Source organism: Elephantulus edwardii, unplaced genomic scaffold (genome assembly GCF_000299155.1).
Source record: "Elephantulus edwardii isolate Elephantulus edwardi_28Jun2011 unplaced genomic scaffold, EleEdw1.0 scaffold00073, whole genome shotgun sequence".
NCBI lineage: Eukaryota > Metazoa > Chordata > Mammalia > Macroscelidea > Macroscelididae > Elephantulus > Elephantulus edwardii.
This window is the reverse complement of record NW_006399823.1, coordinates 6573887-6593176: the sequence shown is the minus strand read 5'-3', so window position 1 is coordinate 6593176 and position 19290 is coordinate 6573887.

The window sequence follows — 19290 nt, the reverse complement described above, 5'->3', positions numbered from 1 at the left end:
AAAACAGTGACCCTAAGAACAAAAGATCTGAACCCTGTTCTATTGTGCACCATCCTCACACTTCCCCACATACGAGAGTCCTTTGTGGCAATCACCGTGTTAGTCTACCTGGTTGAGGGTCTTTTTCTCCTGCACGGATCCTCCACACATTCCAGCATTATGTCTTCCTCCAAAGAATAGCCCTTACTAGCCACATGCTCTAAGTATGTGGAATGAAGCCCCATCATTCTTGCCTCCCAGGAGCACTCCAACTCCAACCTCTTCAAGACAAATCTGTTTCTTCTTTTAGCCATCCACAGGATGCTCAGTACTCTTCAACAGCACAGCTCACAGGTGTCAATTTTTTTTTCTGTCATCCCTATTCATTGTCTAGCTCCCCAATGCATAGCAAGTGATCAGAAAGACGATGGCCTAAATTAGATGCACCTTAGTCCTCAGAAGGACATCATTATTCCTCAATAATTTGGAGAGGTTCTTAACTACAGATTTTTCCCAGTGCAATGTCTCCTGATTTCCTGATTGCTGGTACCAAACGTGTTAATTGTGGATCCAAGCAAGATGAAGCTGTTGACAGTTTCAAACTCTTTTCCATCCATCACAATATTGCCTGTTGGTCTAGTGGTAAGAGTCTTGGTTTTCTTGACATTGAGATGCAATCCATACCTATGGCTGCATTTTTTGATCTTCTGCAACAAGTGCTTTAAGTCCTTCTCACTTTCAGCAAGCAAGGTTGTATCATTTGTTTAAAGCAGGTTACTTTTTGTTTGTTTGTTTGTTTGTTTACAAAGTTTATATACATTGTGTTTCACACTATTCTTCATTCACATTGTGTTTCATACAATCATTCTCATGCATTATGTTTTAGAAAATTAATTACCATTGGACCTTGTTCATCATTACCCCATCTTTTCACCCAGATCTGTCTCCTTGCCCCACTCACTCAACCCACCAAACTGTTCAACCCTGTGTTTTCACTCCTATCTATCCTTACCCCCCACCTTTGAGTTCCCATAAATATTTTAATTGTTGTTGTTGATTGCCATCGAGTTGAGCATGACTCATAACAACCCTACAAACAAAAGGCCTTGAAGCCTCTTTACAACTATCGACATTTTTCAAAATTCATAGAGTTTCCAGAGGCATATTGTTTAAGAAGTGGATGCCACTCCTGCTTCCAGGAATAATGAATGTTGCCTCTAAAATCCAAAGAGGTCCACCAGATGTGTCTCCTTTTTAGCTTTCAGTCAAAGGCAACAATATACCCTTCACATTAGAAGGTACACCACAAAATGCCCATCACCAGACTCCTTGAAATTTCACTGAAGTAGAAGGAGTGTGAATTTTGTTGGGTTAATTTTTCATCCTTTAAGACAAAAATGTCTTAAGTCACTGACATTCCTTCTTACTAGGTTGAAACAGCAAGGTGTCGTGAATGTAATGGACCAATGTGACATCTCATGGAAGGGTCAGCTGACCAAGTTCCCTGTAAACTAAATTACAAAGTAGGGTGGGAGAGTTTCCATACTGAGGTAGAACAATAGATACGTGTTGCTGGCCTTGCCAGTTAAAAACAGGCTGTTCCTACTGTTCCTTTGAAACAGATATGGAGAAAACAGCATTAGCCATGTCAGCATTGTTACAGAAGATGTATTAATTTGCTCAAGCAATTAATTCCATATCAAATGGCAACTGCAGATTAAAATTTCAATAATATACTTTCTTTCTCCGAGATCCATCTGGTTTCTTAACACGGATAAAATAAGTAAGTGAAAAATGGATGTGATAGGAATTACCACCTTACATCATTTAACTCCTTGATGGTAATTAAGGATCCTGAGATGGGAAGATTATCCTAGATTTTGAGGAAACAAAGACCTGATCCAAGACTAGCTGACAACTACATCATATTCACGGGCCTTCGTTTTTGGTCGTCATCCTTGCTTATTCCGTGCCTAGAAAGGAAAGCCTATAATTATCCCATTTTTACAATAACGGTCTTATGCAGTATTTGTTCTTTATAAAACTCTGTTAGTTCACTTAGCATAATGCTCTCCAGTCTCTCTCAAGTTATGTAGTCATTATTGTTGTTATTGTTGAGTCACCTGTAACTCATAACAAATCCTATATACAACAGCCCTAAACCTTTCTCCATCCTGTGCCAATCTTATTTTTTGAAGTCATTGCTTCTGAGTGCTGCATAGTATTACATTGTGTGAATGTACCACAACGTCTCAATCCATTCAGTTGTGGTTGGACATTTAGGCTGTTTTCATGTTCTTGTGACTGTGAATACACTGTTATCAACACTGGTGTACAAATCTCTGTTTGTGTCTTAGTTCTAATTTCCTTATGGTATATACAGATGACATAACCCTTCTTGCTGAAACTGAGGAGGAACTGAAGCTCTTGCTGCAGAGGGTCAAGGACTGCAGCCTTCAACATGGATTGAGGCTCAACGTCAAGAAGACAAAGATTCTCACCACTGGGCCAATTGGAAACATCAGGATGGATGGTGAAGAGATTGAGATTGTCCACAGCTTTAGTTTGCTTGGCTCCACAGTCAACACTCTCGGCACCAGTGACCAGGAAATTAAAAGACGTATTGCCATGAAAAGTCTGCTGTTAGGGACCTCTCCAAAGTACTGAAGAGCAATGGTGTCTCTCTGGAGATTAAGGTGTATCTAATACAGGCCATGGTCTTTGCTATCACTTGTTATGCATCAGAGAGTTGGACAATGACTAAGGAGGATAGAAGGAGAATTGATGCCTTTGAGCATGATTATTGGTGAGAATCTCCCTTCAGTCCTAATGCCATACTCCTCTTTGTAGAGTCCAACTTCTTGGAAAATTTGCCCAGCATACAGATTGAATAGGTATAAAAAGAGAATACAACCCTGACATACTCCCTTCTCAATTTTAAACCATGCAGTGTTCCTTTGCTCTGTTCACACGACGGCCTCCTGGTCCAGGGATCGGTTCCACATGAACACAATTAGGTGTTGTGGGACTTCCATTCTTCTCAATGTCAGCCACACCTTGTTATGATCCACATAGTCAAATGCCTTTGCATAGTCAATAAATCACAAATAGTCATTCTTCTTGTATTCTTTACTTTCAGCCAGCAACCACCTGACATTAACAATGATGTCCCTAGGTTCCACGGCCTCTTCTAAATCCTGCTTGAACTTCTGGCAGTTCTCTATGTATTGTTCTAGCTGTTTTTGAATTATCTTCACCAGTATTTCACTGGCATTTGATATTAATGATATAATTCAATAGTTTCCACATTCAGTTGGATCACCTTTCTTGAGGATGGGAACAACTTTCCAATTCATCGCCCAGATAGGTGTCCTCCAAATTTCCTAGCATAGACTGGTGAGTGCAACCAAGACTGTATCTGTTAATTGAAATAAGTCAATTTGTATCCCTTTTTGGGTTTTTTTTTTTTTTCAATGTCTTCATTACCACTCTCATTACTATTGGCATTGATTCCTCTTCTTATGGTACTTCCCAAAATTTTTCAGTGTCAATCAGTTCTTACTTGTACAGTGATTCTGTGTATTCCCTCCATCTTCTTTTGATTCTTTCTGGGAAATTCATTATATTGCTCATAGCATGTTTTAATATAGTAATATGTGGCTTTAATTCGTTTTTCTCACTAGGACATATAAAAACAATGTCCAAAATACATATCCAAACTCTTCTTGGAATTTATAATACTGATTTTTTTCATGAACAATATATGAGAAATTAGAAATAAAACTTGAATCAAGCCTTCTTGACATTAAAAAAAAAGGATCAATTATTTGTTAACATTAAGAAAACAAAAGCCCTCACCATTGGTCAAATAGACAATATCATGATAGATGGAGGAAAGATGCAAATTGTCAGTGACTTCATCTTAATTACATCAACAGTCAGCACCCTTTATATCAATCTCACAATCTCTCACACACTCAAGTGCTGCAGTTGCTATGACAATCCACCTGGTGGAGGATCTTCCTCTCTTACACTGTCCCTCCACCTTTCCAAGCATGACATCCTTCTCCAAGAAATACTGCTTCTAGCAACAGGACAAAGTATGCAAGATGAAGCTTTGCCATCCTTGCCTCCAAGGAGCATTCTGTATGCACTTTTCCCAAAACATATCTATTTGTTCTTTTGGCAGTCCATAGAATATTTAGTATTCTTTTCCAACATCACAGTTCAAAGGCATTAATTTTTCTTCTTTCATCTTTATTCAGTATTGTCCAGCTCTCTGCAGTGCCGCAAGTGTTTGAAAAGTCCATGGCTTGAATCAGGTGCACCTTAGTCCTCAAATTAACATCATTGCTCCTCAGTAATTTAGAGAGGTCCCTGACAACTTTCCTAATGTAATAATCTCCTGATTGTCTGATCGCTGGTACCAAATGTATTGATTGTGGACCCAGTCGAAAACAAGTTGTTGAAAATTTCAATCTTTCCCCCATCTCTCTGATAGAAAGGGAATTTTAACATTTTAATGTTAAAACATTTCTTATGATTTTTAAAACTTTTATTTTATATTGGTTTGCAAACAAAATTTGTGTGTGTTGTGTCTCATACTTGTTCAGAAAGATTTTAAATATCCCCTTCTTTCATCTAAAGTTTCCATACCTTCCATAACTAACATTGTTGTTAGGTAGTATTTGTCTAGTCAATTACCATCCATAGTGGCCTTATGAACAATAGACCACAATCTTGCCTTATCCTGCTCCTTCCTCAGGAACTCTGACACACTTAAGGCCATTAGTACATTCACTATGTCAATCCATTTCCTTGAAGGTCCTGCTCTCTTTCACTGAATCCTCCACCTTTCCCTGCAACAAGTCTTTTCTCAAGGATTGACGCTTCCTGAAAAACATGCCCAAAGTATGTGAGACAAAATTTTATTACTCTTGCCTCAAAGGAACACTCTGGTTAAACTTCCTCCAAGATAGATTTGTTTGGGATACTCAGTACTCTTCTCCAATACCACAATTCAAAGTCAATTATTCCTCTTCAGTCTTCATTATTCATTGTCCAACTTTCAGATGTATAGAAGGCAACTGAAAATACCATGTCTTGGGCAAAGCACACCTTACTCTTTAAGCTGATATCTATGCTCTTTAACACTTGAAAGACTTCCTTGTCAGCAGATGTTCCAGTGCAACATGTCAGATTAATTAGTCTAATAAATCCAAGTAATGAATGAAATATTTTGGTTTTCATTTAGATACAAAAACAGGGTTGGAGAAGAAACTAAGACATTTCTAAACAAAAGGTTAGTAGTTTAAATCCACCAGATTATCTCAGAAAGATAGTGAGTATAATTACTATGAGATTGAATTTATTTACTATCAGTGGACTTGTGATTGACATAATTGAATATCCATTGCTTCACATGCTTATAAAAAATTCTCCATTACAACTAAATATTTTCACAGGCCCTAAAAATATCTAGAATTTCTTAATTATCCTACTGCATTTTACAATGTGTTTCATACAATAGAACTGCACAATATTTCAAAGCCTCAACACATGTTTGACTTCAAAACATTTATAAATCTTTTTATTTTTAAATACTTTAAACTGATTTTTATATTACTAATTTTCTATAGATTCCTTACTTAACTTCAACTAATCTTAATTTCTATACGCCTAAGATACATTTATCAAAAAGAAGACATTAATATTTGCCTGATAGTCTCAATTACCACATTATTCAGAATTCACAGCTTTCCCCCTAATGTTGTTTGTATGTTTAGAAGACCAGTTCACGATATGCATTACATTTAGTCAGAAAATCAGTGAGTGTTATCTGTATACTAAAACACTGTACATAGTATATAATGCTAAATGGTAAGATGCATGAGAAACAAACAGATGGCTGTAGATGCATTTCAGCCTCACTCTAATACACTGTAAATTGGGAACCATCTGTATTGAAATGCCTACTAAGAACTCACAAAGGAAAAGGTTTCCACTGCAAAAATATGCATGAATATCATAGCACTCTCCCCCATCCACTCTACCTACTAGAGCAAATGCAACATTTGGATTAGAGGAAGCTTATTAATCACCTGTGATATGCAAATAACACTGCCTTGCTCTCTGAAAGTGAAGAGGACTTGAAGTGCTGATAAAAAGACTAGAAACTTCAGTATGAACTATACCACAAACTAAAGAAGATAAAAATCCTCACAGATGGACCAATAATGTAACATTATGATTGTTGTTGTTGTTGTGTACCGTAGGGTCAGAACCAACCCATAGCTGACCCTCCAGTGGTGTTTCAGAGGCAGTTAATCACACAGGAAAAGATTGCCCATCCTTCTCCCACAGAGCAGCTAGTAGTCTTGTACCTCATGCCTTCAGGATTGCAATGCAGCTTCTTGCCTCTAGGCCATAACATTACAATTATTGTTGTTAAGTGCTGTAGAGTCGTAGATGACCCACAGTGACCCTATGAACTAAAGTCTTGAATGTAAAACTTTCATCTTTTCTCCAAGTTCATAGAGTTTCTGGAGGCAAGTTTTTTTGGAAGTGGATGCCACTCCTGCTTCCAAGCCTGTTTTACATTACAACACACAGAGATAATATTAAAGCTGTCAAGAAGTGTTATTAGAATCTAAATAATACTGTCTTTGCAATCACTTGTTATGCATCTGGGAGTTGGACAATGACTAGGGAGGATAGAAGGGGAATTGATGCCTTTGAGCTGTGGTCCTGGAGAAGAGTACTGAATGTATCATGGACTGCCAAGAAAACAAACAGATTCATCCTGGAGAGGGTTAAACCAGGCTGCTCCTTGGAGGCAAGGATTCTGGGGCTTCATCTGACATACTTTGGACCTACTGTAAGGAGGGACCGGTCCTTGTAGAGAACATCATGCTTGGGAGGGTGGAGGGATGGCATAGAAGGGGAAGACCCTCTATGAGGTGGATTGATTCAGTGACCGGGGTAATTGGGATGGGTGTGTCAGAGGCAGTGCAATTGGCACAGGACAGAGCAGGCTTTAGGGCTGCTGTACATAGGGTCGCTATGAGTCGCAAGCGACTCGACAGCACATAACAACAACAAACAATACTCACGGATATTACCAACAAACAAAATGTTATAATGCATTGGGTTAAATTCCTACATGTAGTTGTTATGTTCCATCAACTAAGAACCTATCCATTGCTGACACTACAGTGGGTTTTTAGAGGCTACAAATTGCACGGGAAGAGATTGTCCATCCTTCTCCTGTTGGAGCAGCTGGTGGATTTGAACCTTCTGTATTTGGATTGGTGGCACAACACCTTACACCTTAGCCACCAGAGCACCCTAATCTGCTACATATGACTTCTAAACGTGTTAAAAACTAACATGTCCCTTTGAGAACTAGGAAGCAATTGAGCCTAGGCATAGAATTTTAAAAATTTGCCAAACCTCAACAATAACTAAAAAAGACCAGTGAAGAATTGATGCCTCTGAATTGTGATATTGGCAAAGAATATTAAATATGCCAAAGACATTATTAAATATGCTAGGGGAACAAAGGTACTTTTATCTTGGAAGAAAAACAGCTCTTTTGATGTAAGAATGGCAAGATTTTGCCTCACATATTTTGGACAGGGTATCAGGAAGGTCCAGTCTTTAGAGAAGGGTACCATTCTTGGTAAAGTAAAAGTCAGTGAAAAAGAGGAATTATCCAATGATATGATTTGGCACAATGACTGTAACAGTGTGCTTAAGCACAATAGGAATTATAAGAATGAGTCAGAATGGGGCAGTATTTCATTCTATTATACCAAAGGTCACTCTGAGCCAGAACAGACTTGAAGGAACCTAGCAACAATAGCCATAACTTCTGTTAGGATGACAATATTTTGTTCTATGAAATAACATTATAATATGCTCTTATTTATGACTGTCATTTATAAAAAAACATTTCTGAATATCGGTTGTTTTGCTTGGACCAAGCAATTTCCAGGCTTGCAATTCTATTTCATTTTTTGTCCCAAACATTACTGAGGAAAATAATTTAGATAAAACTTTAGCAAAGCGTATTTACTTTAAATGAGCAGTATTTGCATTTGTTTCTGGGACTATTCTTTTTTACTTATGAAAAGGTAGTAAAAATTTAAAGGGTGTTTTCCAGAAATAATAAAACTTGTTAGAACAAATAAAAGATGATTTTTAGCAATTTATAAGAGCCTAAGATTAGGAGGGAAAATGTTTCCTGGAATCCAAACAAAATTTATTTCTATGTGATTTATTGGAAAAAGTATTTTCCACTTATCTGGCATGAGCTTTTCAGAAGATGAAACAACTACTAAAAATATATCTACTGTAAACTATGTAGGAATTAATTTGACATTCTTTAGCTATTTCATTACCATAAAGGCAGACTTTTTTTTTAAGAAAGGACTAAAATTAGTGAATTATTTATGGATTACTTAAACATGATCTGAATATTCATTTTGCTTGATTTTTTAAATGAGATTTTATGTTTTCTTTGTTTTAAAAAAAGAAAGTATAATACCATCTTGGATTATACAGTTGAGTGTTCTAAGACATGAAAGATCCTCTGCTTAAAATGAAACACAAAGGGGCTTTAGAATGTGAGTTCAAAAATCAGAATTTAGAAATGATAGAAAAAAAAATTCATTCTAGGAACTAGATTTTCATTAGCTTACAAACCTCGCTTTTATTACTTACCATCCATTTGGATTTGTCCCATAAGCTTTTGTTTTGTTTTTGTTGTATTTTAAAGGGAAAATTGCTCATCTTTCCCTTATCATCTGTCACTAGAGAGGCTCAATATCAAGAAAACAAAGATTCTCACCACTGGGCCTCTTGGCAGTATCATAATGGACGGTGAAGAGATTGAGATTGTTCACAGTTTCGGTTTTCTTGGCTCTACAGTCAACACTCTTGGCACCAGCAGCCAAGAAGTTAAAAGACGTATTGCAATAGGAAAGTCTGTGGTTAGAGACCTCTCTAAAGTACTGAAGTGCAACGATGTCAGTCTGGAGACTAAGGTGTACCTCATACATGCCATGGTCTCTGCATCAGAGAGTTGGACAATGACTAGGGATGATAGAAGGAAAATTGATGCCTTTGAGCTGTGGTATTGGAGAAGATTATTCAATATACGTTGGCCTGCTAGGAAAACGAACAGGTTTGTCCTGGAGAGGGTGAAGCCGGGATGCTCCTTGGAGGCAAGGATTCTGAAGCTTTGTCTGACATACTTTGGGTATGTTGCAAGGAGGGACCAGTCCTTGGCGAGGGTCATCATGCTTGGGAGTGTGGAGAGACAGCGCAGGAGAGGAAGACCCTCAATGAGATGGATTGATTCAGTGACGGGGGTATTGGGGGCAACTGTGTCAGAGATAGTTAGAGTGGCACAGGATAGGGCAGAGTTTAGGGCTGTTGTACATAGGGTCACTATGAGTCACAAGTGACTCGACAGCGCATAACAACTCCCACCCCCAATCCCATTGCCTTGCTGCACTGCACTATGGGTAGGAAAGGAACCATTTGGCTCTTTGTTCTGTCTTTGTTCTTTGACTCTTCTTGGACTTTGACAGGTGGCAGTGGTGGCTACTGGCCCCAGTCTGCTGCTGCTGCCCAGATACGTGGAACCATGGGCAGACTGGGTGATCTAGCCTTCCTCCCCACTTACTTCCTCTCACACTGCTCCTTCCCTGTTGCTAGTGCCTTCCCCACCCCCACCAGTTTTCAGTGACAGCAACTACAAGGACAGGCCCCCCTGAAGTTTTCCTATTGTGTTTGCCGGTCTGAATCACCTAACATCCTATTTCACAGAGCGTATTTTGTTTGTTAAGCAGTTTATACATACATCGGCATCATTCGTGTCTCTGTTTCATAATCTATAAAATGGAATGCAAAGAATCTATCTCACAGAGTTATAAGGGATAAGCCTATGAGAGTCTACAAATTTAGTGCCTAAATTTTTCACTGGTAATCTTTAAATAACACATTATGATTCCATAAATTAATTTCTTATCTTTAAATAACATGTATATTTGTACCATTGAATTATCAAGTGATGCTGAAAGTTAATGCTGTCAGCTGTAAATGAAAGTTGAAGTTTCTAGTCTATCCAAAGGTACCTCAGAAGAAAGGACTTATAATCTACCTCCTAAAAACTCAGCCATTGTTTATCAGGTGAAAGCTGAAGTCTACTCTGATATTCATGAACCTGCATGAGTCAGATCAACCCAGTAGCAACTGGCTGAAATGCCAGTGAAGCTGTCTTAGTAAACACAGAAAAAGATATGTTTATGTGTTTAGTCATTTAGCCAACAAATAATATTTTCTTTTATTTGCAATGTACTGGGCATATAGTAGATATAGAGAGAAAAAAATCCCTATCTCAAGGATTTTGTGTTATGACGAACCGCATATTCAGTATACAACAAATAAGTCAATTGTGTATTTATGTATGATAAAAAGTATTTAAGAACTATAGAAACAAGAAAAAATAAGAAGTTTGAATTCAAATGCATATTGAAATTTAAATATAATTATCAAAAAATACATCATAGAAAGGCTCTATCTGAGCAAATATTTGTTTTAGCAAAGATCTTAAGAAGTAGAAATAGTAATTCGACATCAGGAGAAGAATTTTCTCAACAGAAGAGACAAGTATTGTAAAATCTTAATGCTAGAGTAAACTTAAAGAGGATAAGGTCAATAAGGTAATGAGGACTAGATGATGAAGGGCACTTGTTCAGAGCTGCCAACTCTGACTCATAGCACCCCAATATACAACAGATCAAAACTCTTAAGGATTTCCCATTATAAGGCTTTAACCTATAAATTGTTCCCATTCTGATTACTGTTCTACTTCACTCAAACTTTGCAATTTCAAGTGTGTTCTGATTTCTCATTGGCCGTGAGTGGACCAGTTCAAACTAGCTCAAAGCCCTGGTATAATAGTGTTTAAAGCAGGCTGAAGTTGTTGTTAGGAGCTGATGAATTGAGTTTCACTGACTCACAGTAACCCTGTAAACAACAGATCGGAACCTTGTCCTACCCTGTGCCATTCTCATCGTCTCTGACGTACTTGAACGCATTGCTGCAGTTACTATGTGAATGGTTCAGATTTACACATGCTGAGGTTAGAATTGGATAGACATCCAAGTTGATGTCACAAGGAGGTGATCTGACACAAAAAGAGGTCCAGCATGTAGATAAGCACTTATACACTATTATTCTATAAGTGGCATTTTAATCTTCTTAAATAGATGATTAACAAAAGAGATGTTTTTGAGTAAAAACAAATTATTGAGCCCTGGGGCCACCCAAGCATAAGTAGCTGTTGTTACTAGGTGCTTTTGAGTTGAGTACAACTCATAGTGACACTATAAACAACAGATCGGAACAACAGATGCCATCACTACAATCTCTGACACACTTGTGTCCATTGCTGCCACTGTGTCAATCCACATGTTTCTCTGTTCCCCTACCTTCTCAAGCTTGATAGCCTTTTTCAAGGAATAGTCTATCCCAGAAACATGCTCTATGTATGTGAGTTGAAGTTTAGTCATTTTTGCATCCAAGGAGCACTCTGGCTGCACCTTCTCCAAGATATATCGTTTTTGTTCTTTTGGCAGTCCATGGGATTATTCAGCGCTCTTAGCCAAAACTACAGTTCAAAGACATCAATTCTTCTTCTTAAGTCCTTATTCATTGTCCAGCTTTCAGATACACCTTAGTCCTCAAACTAACATCATTGTTCCTCAATAATTTGGAGAGGTTCCTGACTACAAAGTTCCCCAGCGCATAAAATACTTCATAATGCTACACTTGTCTTTGGTTTTGGAGCATTTCTCTATTTCACTTGGCAGTAAACTCTTACAAAATATTCTGACAGTATTCTGTAATCACTTGCTTCTATATTCTTTTTCTCTCACCCTTTGCATAAGCAGCTCATAACATAAGCAAAGTTTTTTTTTTTGTTGTTAAGTGCCATCGAGTCGTAGATGACTCAAAGCGACCCTATGAACAAAAGATCTGAAGGCTTGTATAACTTTGGTCATTTCTCCATGCTCACAGAGTTTCTGGAGGCAAGCCATTTCAGAAGTGGATGCCACTCCTGCTTCCAAGCTTGTTTATATTTGGAAATATAAGTGGAGGGTCAATGAATGGGAGGAAGACCCTCAAAAGGATGGACTCACTGAACAGCCTTCAACAAAGCAGAGTTCATGAGCATGTTACAACATATAACAGTGTTCTGTTGTTCTATAAAGTAGCACTACAAGTTGGAGGGGACTCAACAGGATCTGCTTAAAAAACCACACCCTTAATCCTTTCAGAAGATAACGGCCCATGAGCTCAAGAGGGATCATTTTAGAACTGCCACAAGGCATCCCTACATCCTAAAACCCAACAATTAGAGAATCACTAAAGAAACACATTTTTGAGGACATACAGTTCAAGCTATGACAGTTTGACAGTTTTTCTCAAGCACTAGGCAGTATTTTTTAAGGGTATTTAAAATGCTTTCATCATTAGCTACTGTTATCCAACTTACACACACGTGTGCATGCACACAAGGCAACAAAAATATCATTGCTTTGACAAGGCATCAATTTTAGTGCAAAAACTACTCAGAAAATATGCCAGCAGAGGGTGCCATTCAAGAATACAATGACCTGAGGAACCTAGGGAGTTGGAGGCACAGGTAGGAGACAAGGTTAGAGAAAAGGAATTCATGTTTTCCACATACCTCAAAGTCTGAGCACATCACTAGGATAAAAAAGAAGAAAATGAGGCACATTAGATTGGATTCAGATGAAGTCACGGTCACCAACTTCTGTTACCCTCCCAATTGCTAAGATCAAAAGCAAATGAGTCACTCAGAACCACAGGCCAACAGGGACTCAAATGTTTGATACACTGCACCACTCCAATTGGCTCAGACATTGGCTCTTCCTCCTTTGTTTTAGTTTCCCCATGCCCATCTATGTCCCTTGAAGCCTTTGCAATGCTAGAAGTTCTCAATGAAGCTCAAGAGAGCCATCGGGAAACGGAATGGCACACATGTGTGTGCATGATGTACTCTGGCTGCTGAATTTTGGTACTGATGGGCCAGGAAGCTGCAGACCGCGGTGGTAGAGTATCTAAGGAATTCAACATAAGCAATAGGGAGAAGAAAAGAGCGAGCCAAAAAGAAGAGGAGGAGGCATTGATGTGACAAGACATAAACCAAGAAGGAGAGTTCCTGGAAGCCAACAATTGAGAATGTAAAGGAAAGAAAGATGATCAGCTTTGTCAAATATGATTGTTGGGTAATGTAGAGCAAGGATGAAAAACTGATTAGCGAATGTAGCAACTCAGAGGTCATTAATGACCCTGAAAAGAGGAACATTCATAGAATGCTGAAGTTAAAGTCACAGTGGGGGGAAAAGAGACTATAAAAGCAAATTATTAGAAACTACTGTCAGGACATTTTGTAAGAATTCACCACCAAGTGAAGTAGAGAAATGCTCCAAAGCCAAACAGAGATATAACATTAGGAAGTATTCTATTTACCTACTTGTCACTTTGTTGTTAAAAGTAAAGGATATAGCTGCATGTTTACAAGTTCTTGGAAATTAATGAAACTGTAACAAGAGTGAAGAATTGCTTAAGTAGTGACTTAAATAAAAGCTATGTTGTTTTATCTGAGTGGGATAGCAAACATGAGAACATATGCTGGTAGTGGGTAGATGTGATGTGGGAGTCATTGACAGTAATTTCTGATTTCTTCAATATTCTTAAGAACGTTGGACGCAAGATCATCAGCTGAAAGTCAGCTACAGAAAGGATGGGTTGAAAATGTGAGGAAAACCAATAAACATCTCCAATTTGAGAGAAATGAATAATTAAATGGGCATTTCTAGGAGTAAAAGAATTAATGAATTTAGCCTAATCAGATGAATTCTTAGAAGCAAAAAATCTTAAAGTCTTCTTCTAGCCACATCAACTGCCTGGACACAGGAGCAGAATATTCAAATAACTGGCTTTTTATCAGGACTGTGACCTTTTCAAGTGAGAATAACGTAATGAGAGAGGGCAAAGAGGTTGAAGGCGTTGGTAAGAATGACTACCACACTTACTCAATCCTTATATAGTCATTAGTAAATGATTATGGAATAAAGTGGAGTAGGAGAGAAGAGGGAGGTGAAAGATAAGAACACAATGAAGAATAGAGACACGTGGGGATTAGAGTGCTGAAGATGAGGTGTGACCTGGGAGTCTGGGCTTTGGTGGTGAGTGACATAAAAATAATTAATAGCAACAGCATTAGTTCTAGTTGGCTGAAGGCAATAGTTGTATGAAAGGGGTGTGTGTATTGTGATAGAGGTGTGGGCTCCATCTTGAATCAATCCTGTAGTCTCTTGATCAGAGATCATTTTTTTCTAACACCCTCTACTACTTATTGTAGCTGAGAAACAATTATTCTATAATGAATGAAAAATTAATACCTTTCTACTTCATCAAATCATTGCTGCAAGCTTTCAACTTATCTCTCAAATTTCACATTTCATACTTACAGTCATTCTTGAAGACCTGCCTAATGGGACTTTTTCTCTGGAAGACGATCTGAATATCTTCATCACACATTCTATCTTTGTCATAGAACACAATTATTTGTCCGAGGACACTTTTCATTTTGTGATATCTACTTTGCGGATAATCTCATTTTTTAATAAACAATAATCAATGAGCACAGTTAGATTATGCATATGACAACTCTGAATGTGTCCACTTGGCAACACTAAATTATGCTTCCCAGAACTCTCTTCCTCATGTGTTTCTGGTTAGTACAACCCACAAGGGAGATCCTGGTAATGTGTGGAAGATAAAAGGAAAGAAAAGGTCATTTTTCTGTAGCTGACATATTATCACCAAGCTAGTGAGTCACCTCCTTAGCATCAAGTTGCAGCTGGAAGGGCAATTGTTCTGTCTTCCCTGGATTTTATTTCCTGGGATTTTTTCTAGTCCCTGGGCCTGTGGGTGTTTAGGTTTGCAACACAAGGACCCAGGCAACTACAACAGTGTTTTTAACAAAGCCATATTTGATGATGTTACCAGGGATCTTCAGGTCAACTATCACCCATAGTGACTCTCGAACAACAGATCAAAATCTGGCTCTTATAGTGGAATAGCTTGGTCATATGGAATTTCTATGTTCAACCCTTTGAGGAAATGCCACACTGTCTTCCTGAGTAGTTACACCATTTTACAATCCCACTAACAGTAACAGTTGCTACTAATTCTACTAACAGTGTATGAGAGGTTCCACTTCTCCACATTCTCTCCAACATTTATTGATTGCTTACTGCCCTACTAAACTTTGCCACTGATACTGGAATGAGGTGGTGTCTCATGTTGGTTTTGATTTGCACCTCTCTTATGGCCAGTGATTTTGAGCATTTCTTCATGTGTCTGTTGGCCAGTTGAATGTCTTCCTCTGTAAAAAGTCTTCCATGTCATTTGCCCATTTAGTAATTGGGTTTTTACTAGGAATAGACCCCAAGAAAGTTAGAATTGAGATTTGTACTTAAGAAATTGTGGTAAATTCACACAATGGAATACCATGCAGCATGCAGAAGCAACAATTTTGGAAAATACTACATATCTTGGGAGAGGCTGGAGAGCATTATGATGAGTGAAAGAAACAGTCTCATAAGGACAAATACTGCATAAGACCATTGTAAAAATAGAAGGATAACTAGTAAACATGTTTAGGAACTCAAGGGGGTGGGGAGGGCTGGAAGTGGAGGGCTGAAGATGGGTAGGGGTGAATCCACAAGGTTGCACTGTTTGGTGGTGGAGGGAGAGGAGCAAGGAAAGTGGAAGGATCTGGGCAGAAAGACAGGGCAAGGTCCAATAGTGATTGATTTTATAAAACATGATGCATGGGAATGATTGTTGAAAAGAAGTGTGAATGAAAAATAGTGTGAAGTGCAATGTATATGGAACTTTGTAATTGTGCTTCATCCTGCACCATCCTCACCATCTCTGCTATATTCAAGCCCATTCTTGCAGCCACTGTACAAACCTGTTTTGTCCTCTTTCTGTAACCTTCTGCTCTTCCCAGTATGATTCTTTTTTTTCTCCCAAGAATTGGCCTCAAAGTATGGTGATGTTTCACCATCCTTGCCTCAAAGGAAAACCCCAGATTCACATCCTCCAAGACTATTTGTTTGTTCTTTTGTTTATCCTTCATGGTATAGTCAATATTCTTCTCTAATGCTACAATGGAAAGGCAACCATTCTTATTTGTCTTAACTTATTGATTGTCTAACTTTCAAAAAAAGCAAAACAAAACTTTCAGCAAATATGTCATTGATTGCCTTCAAGTCTAACACAACTCATAGCGACACTATGAACAAAAGGCCTGAAGCCCCTCTCCAACTATCAGCATTTATCGAAGTTCATAGAGTTTCTGGAGGCATGTTGTTTAGGAAGTGGATGCCACTCCTAGCAAAGATATAAGCACATAATAAAAGTAAATTAGAATTTTACTTTCTTAAGGTTTAGAGTAGCAATTTCACAATGAATTTCTGGAGAGAAAGCCTTCCAAAGATTCAATTAATGATGAATATCCTCAGTATTACAGCATAGAAGAGGAGCAAAAAAGGATGTTTTGCCACAGGATTTCTTCAGATAATTCCAGGCTAATAACTGTTGATTTCACAAATGCACTGGTGGCCTAGTGGCAAGAAGCTGTGCTGCAAAGCCAAAGGCACACGGTTCAAATCCATCTGTTGCTCCATGGAAGAAGGATGGGTTGTCTCCTCCAGTGTGATTAACTGCCTCTGAAAACCTGCTGGAGGGTCAGCTATGGGCCAGTTCTGACTCCATGGTACACAACAACAAACTTGAGTGACTGGGAAAACACCAGTTCAGCTACTTTCAGCTTTCCCCTGAATGCATCATAAACTATGTTCCAGGAGAAGAATCCTTGAGAGGAATACTGCAGTCATTTAGAAAGCTTGGGAGTTTGCTCTCTCCTCAGATAAGACTGACTATGACAATCTCATAGGAAGTCAACCTACAGACAACACCACAGAGGTTCAGTTTTCTGCTCATCTTGCTAAAATCGACTAAAACCTTGAGTCTTATCGATTTATTTCCAATGTCTGCCTCACCCTTTCTAGAGGTGTAAATTGGGTTCTTTTCAGGCATGCCAAAAAGTGCCTAATTGCATCATTTACCCATACAGACGTATCTACCTTAAACAATCCTGACCTGTTGAAAGCAAAAGCCAATTTTAGCATGACTGAGCTAATGTAGTGTTTTGTGCAAACACAACCCCTTTATCAGGGAAGATCAAAGTCATTATTTCTAATACACCTTCACAACAACTTGCAGAGTAGGTGAGTGGTAAGTATTATTATTCCTAACAGAGACAGAACCAGGCAAATCATGATGCAGATGAGAATAGAACTAGTTATTCTAACACCTAGATAAGTATGTCCCAACTTTTCTTTCTTAATCTCTGGCTCCTCCCCTTTCTTTCTTTTTTTGCCTCATTAAATGCAATGGAATAGTGCATATGTAAGACATATGTAATTCTATAAATTCTAATGAGTATGGTACTATGTTCATCAGAAATATATTCTAAGGATTTCAATTTGTCTTTTCTTTTTCAGATACCCTAAAGTATTATGAAGTATTTGGAGATGGTCATTAATTTCCTCTAAATTGTGACCTTAAAGAATCTACTGATATTATCCCTCTCCCCCTCCCCCACCCAATCCATTTACTTTATGAAGAAAATGCAGAGGTAGGATCCACTTCGTGTTCTATTGTTGCTTATAGGTATTACTCTGCTCCCTCACAGAGACACACGCTTCTCTGGAAATGTGTCTCTTGTTTGAAACCTACCTCATCATTGTGACTACAAACCCATGTCTATATAACTACTTCCTAGTCTTTGCTTTTCATTCATGGAGAGCTTTGGTGTGTCCTTCACAGTTATGCTCTCCACTTCAAGTCTAGCTCTGGTTTTCAGTGAACTAAATTTCCCTTTGGATAATGTACTCAGAGCTTGATTGTTTACTCCCTAAACAGGATTCTATGACCTAGAAATTTAAACATATTCTTATAGTAATAGCCAAATTCTTTTTGCTCCATTGTCCTTTCATTACATTCATTTGAAATCCTCTGCTCTTGAATGAATCTAACTATGCACTTTGGCTTGTCTACAAGTACAAGCCACTTGGAATTGCTAAAAAAATTTATTAAACCAAGCAAATCAGCACCACCGTCATCGTATTCCTCAACTGGGTATCTTTATTCACACCAGATGTTCTAGTTCTCTAATACAATAACCAGAATTATACAGAAATGTCTTTAAGCTTTCTTAAACAACTCTGTGCATCAATCTGCAGATCCATCTTTATATTCATACTCTATTTTAAACCTGCCATTCACTATAGAAGTCATTATAAAATATCTATAGTGTTCTCCAATCTTTTAAGTCATTTCCTTGCTGTAATAATTCCCTATATATATATTTATTTTTTCCTTTAAGTAAAAATCATTAGATGTAAAAACAATAGCCATAAGCTTCCAACTCATTTTACACACTTAGGCAGTCCATTTCTTTATCTTCTATGTACTTTATTCTTTCCATACATTTAATTTATTGACTGATTCTTTTTCCATCAACATTAGAGAAGCTAATTTCTCTCTTACCCCAAACAGATAGAATCTCTCCAACCCAGTTCTCTCTCTAATCAAAACTCCACATCACCTATTATATCCAAATGGGTTTTTTTCAGAGAATCTTACACACTTTCTTGTAAAATCCATTTTCTCGCCACCAACTCACATGTTGCTGCCCAACAGCAAGCTTCTGTCCTTACTGTAGCATTGAAAGTGCTGTGACCAGAATCAGCACCAAAGATCACAAACGCAGTAAATCCCCTCTGTGTTATTAGTTTCTTGTAGGGTGCTTGGTGCTTACTGTTTGATAAATATTTATTGAATGACAGTACACATATTTCTGAATAAATTCAAGGACTTTAGGCAGGTTACCTTTCATGAACAATTTCAAATATTGTTCCTTCGAAAAGTTAGATATATATATATATGTTGTTGTTGTTGTTTTTATGTGCCGTAGAGTCGTTTCCGACTCATAGCGACCCTATGCACAACAGCCCTAAACCCTGCTCTACCCTGCGCCAACCGCACCTCCCCTGACACACCCATCCCGATTACCCCAGTCACCGAATCAATCCATCTCATAGAGGGTCTTCCCCTCCTGCGCTGTCCCTC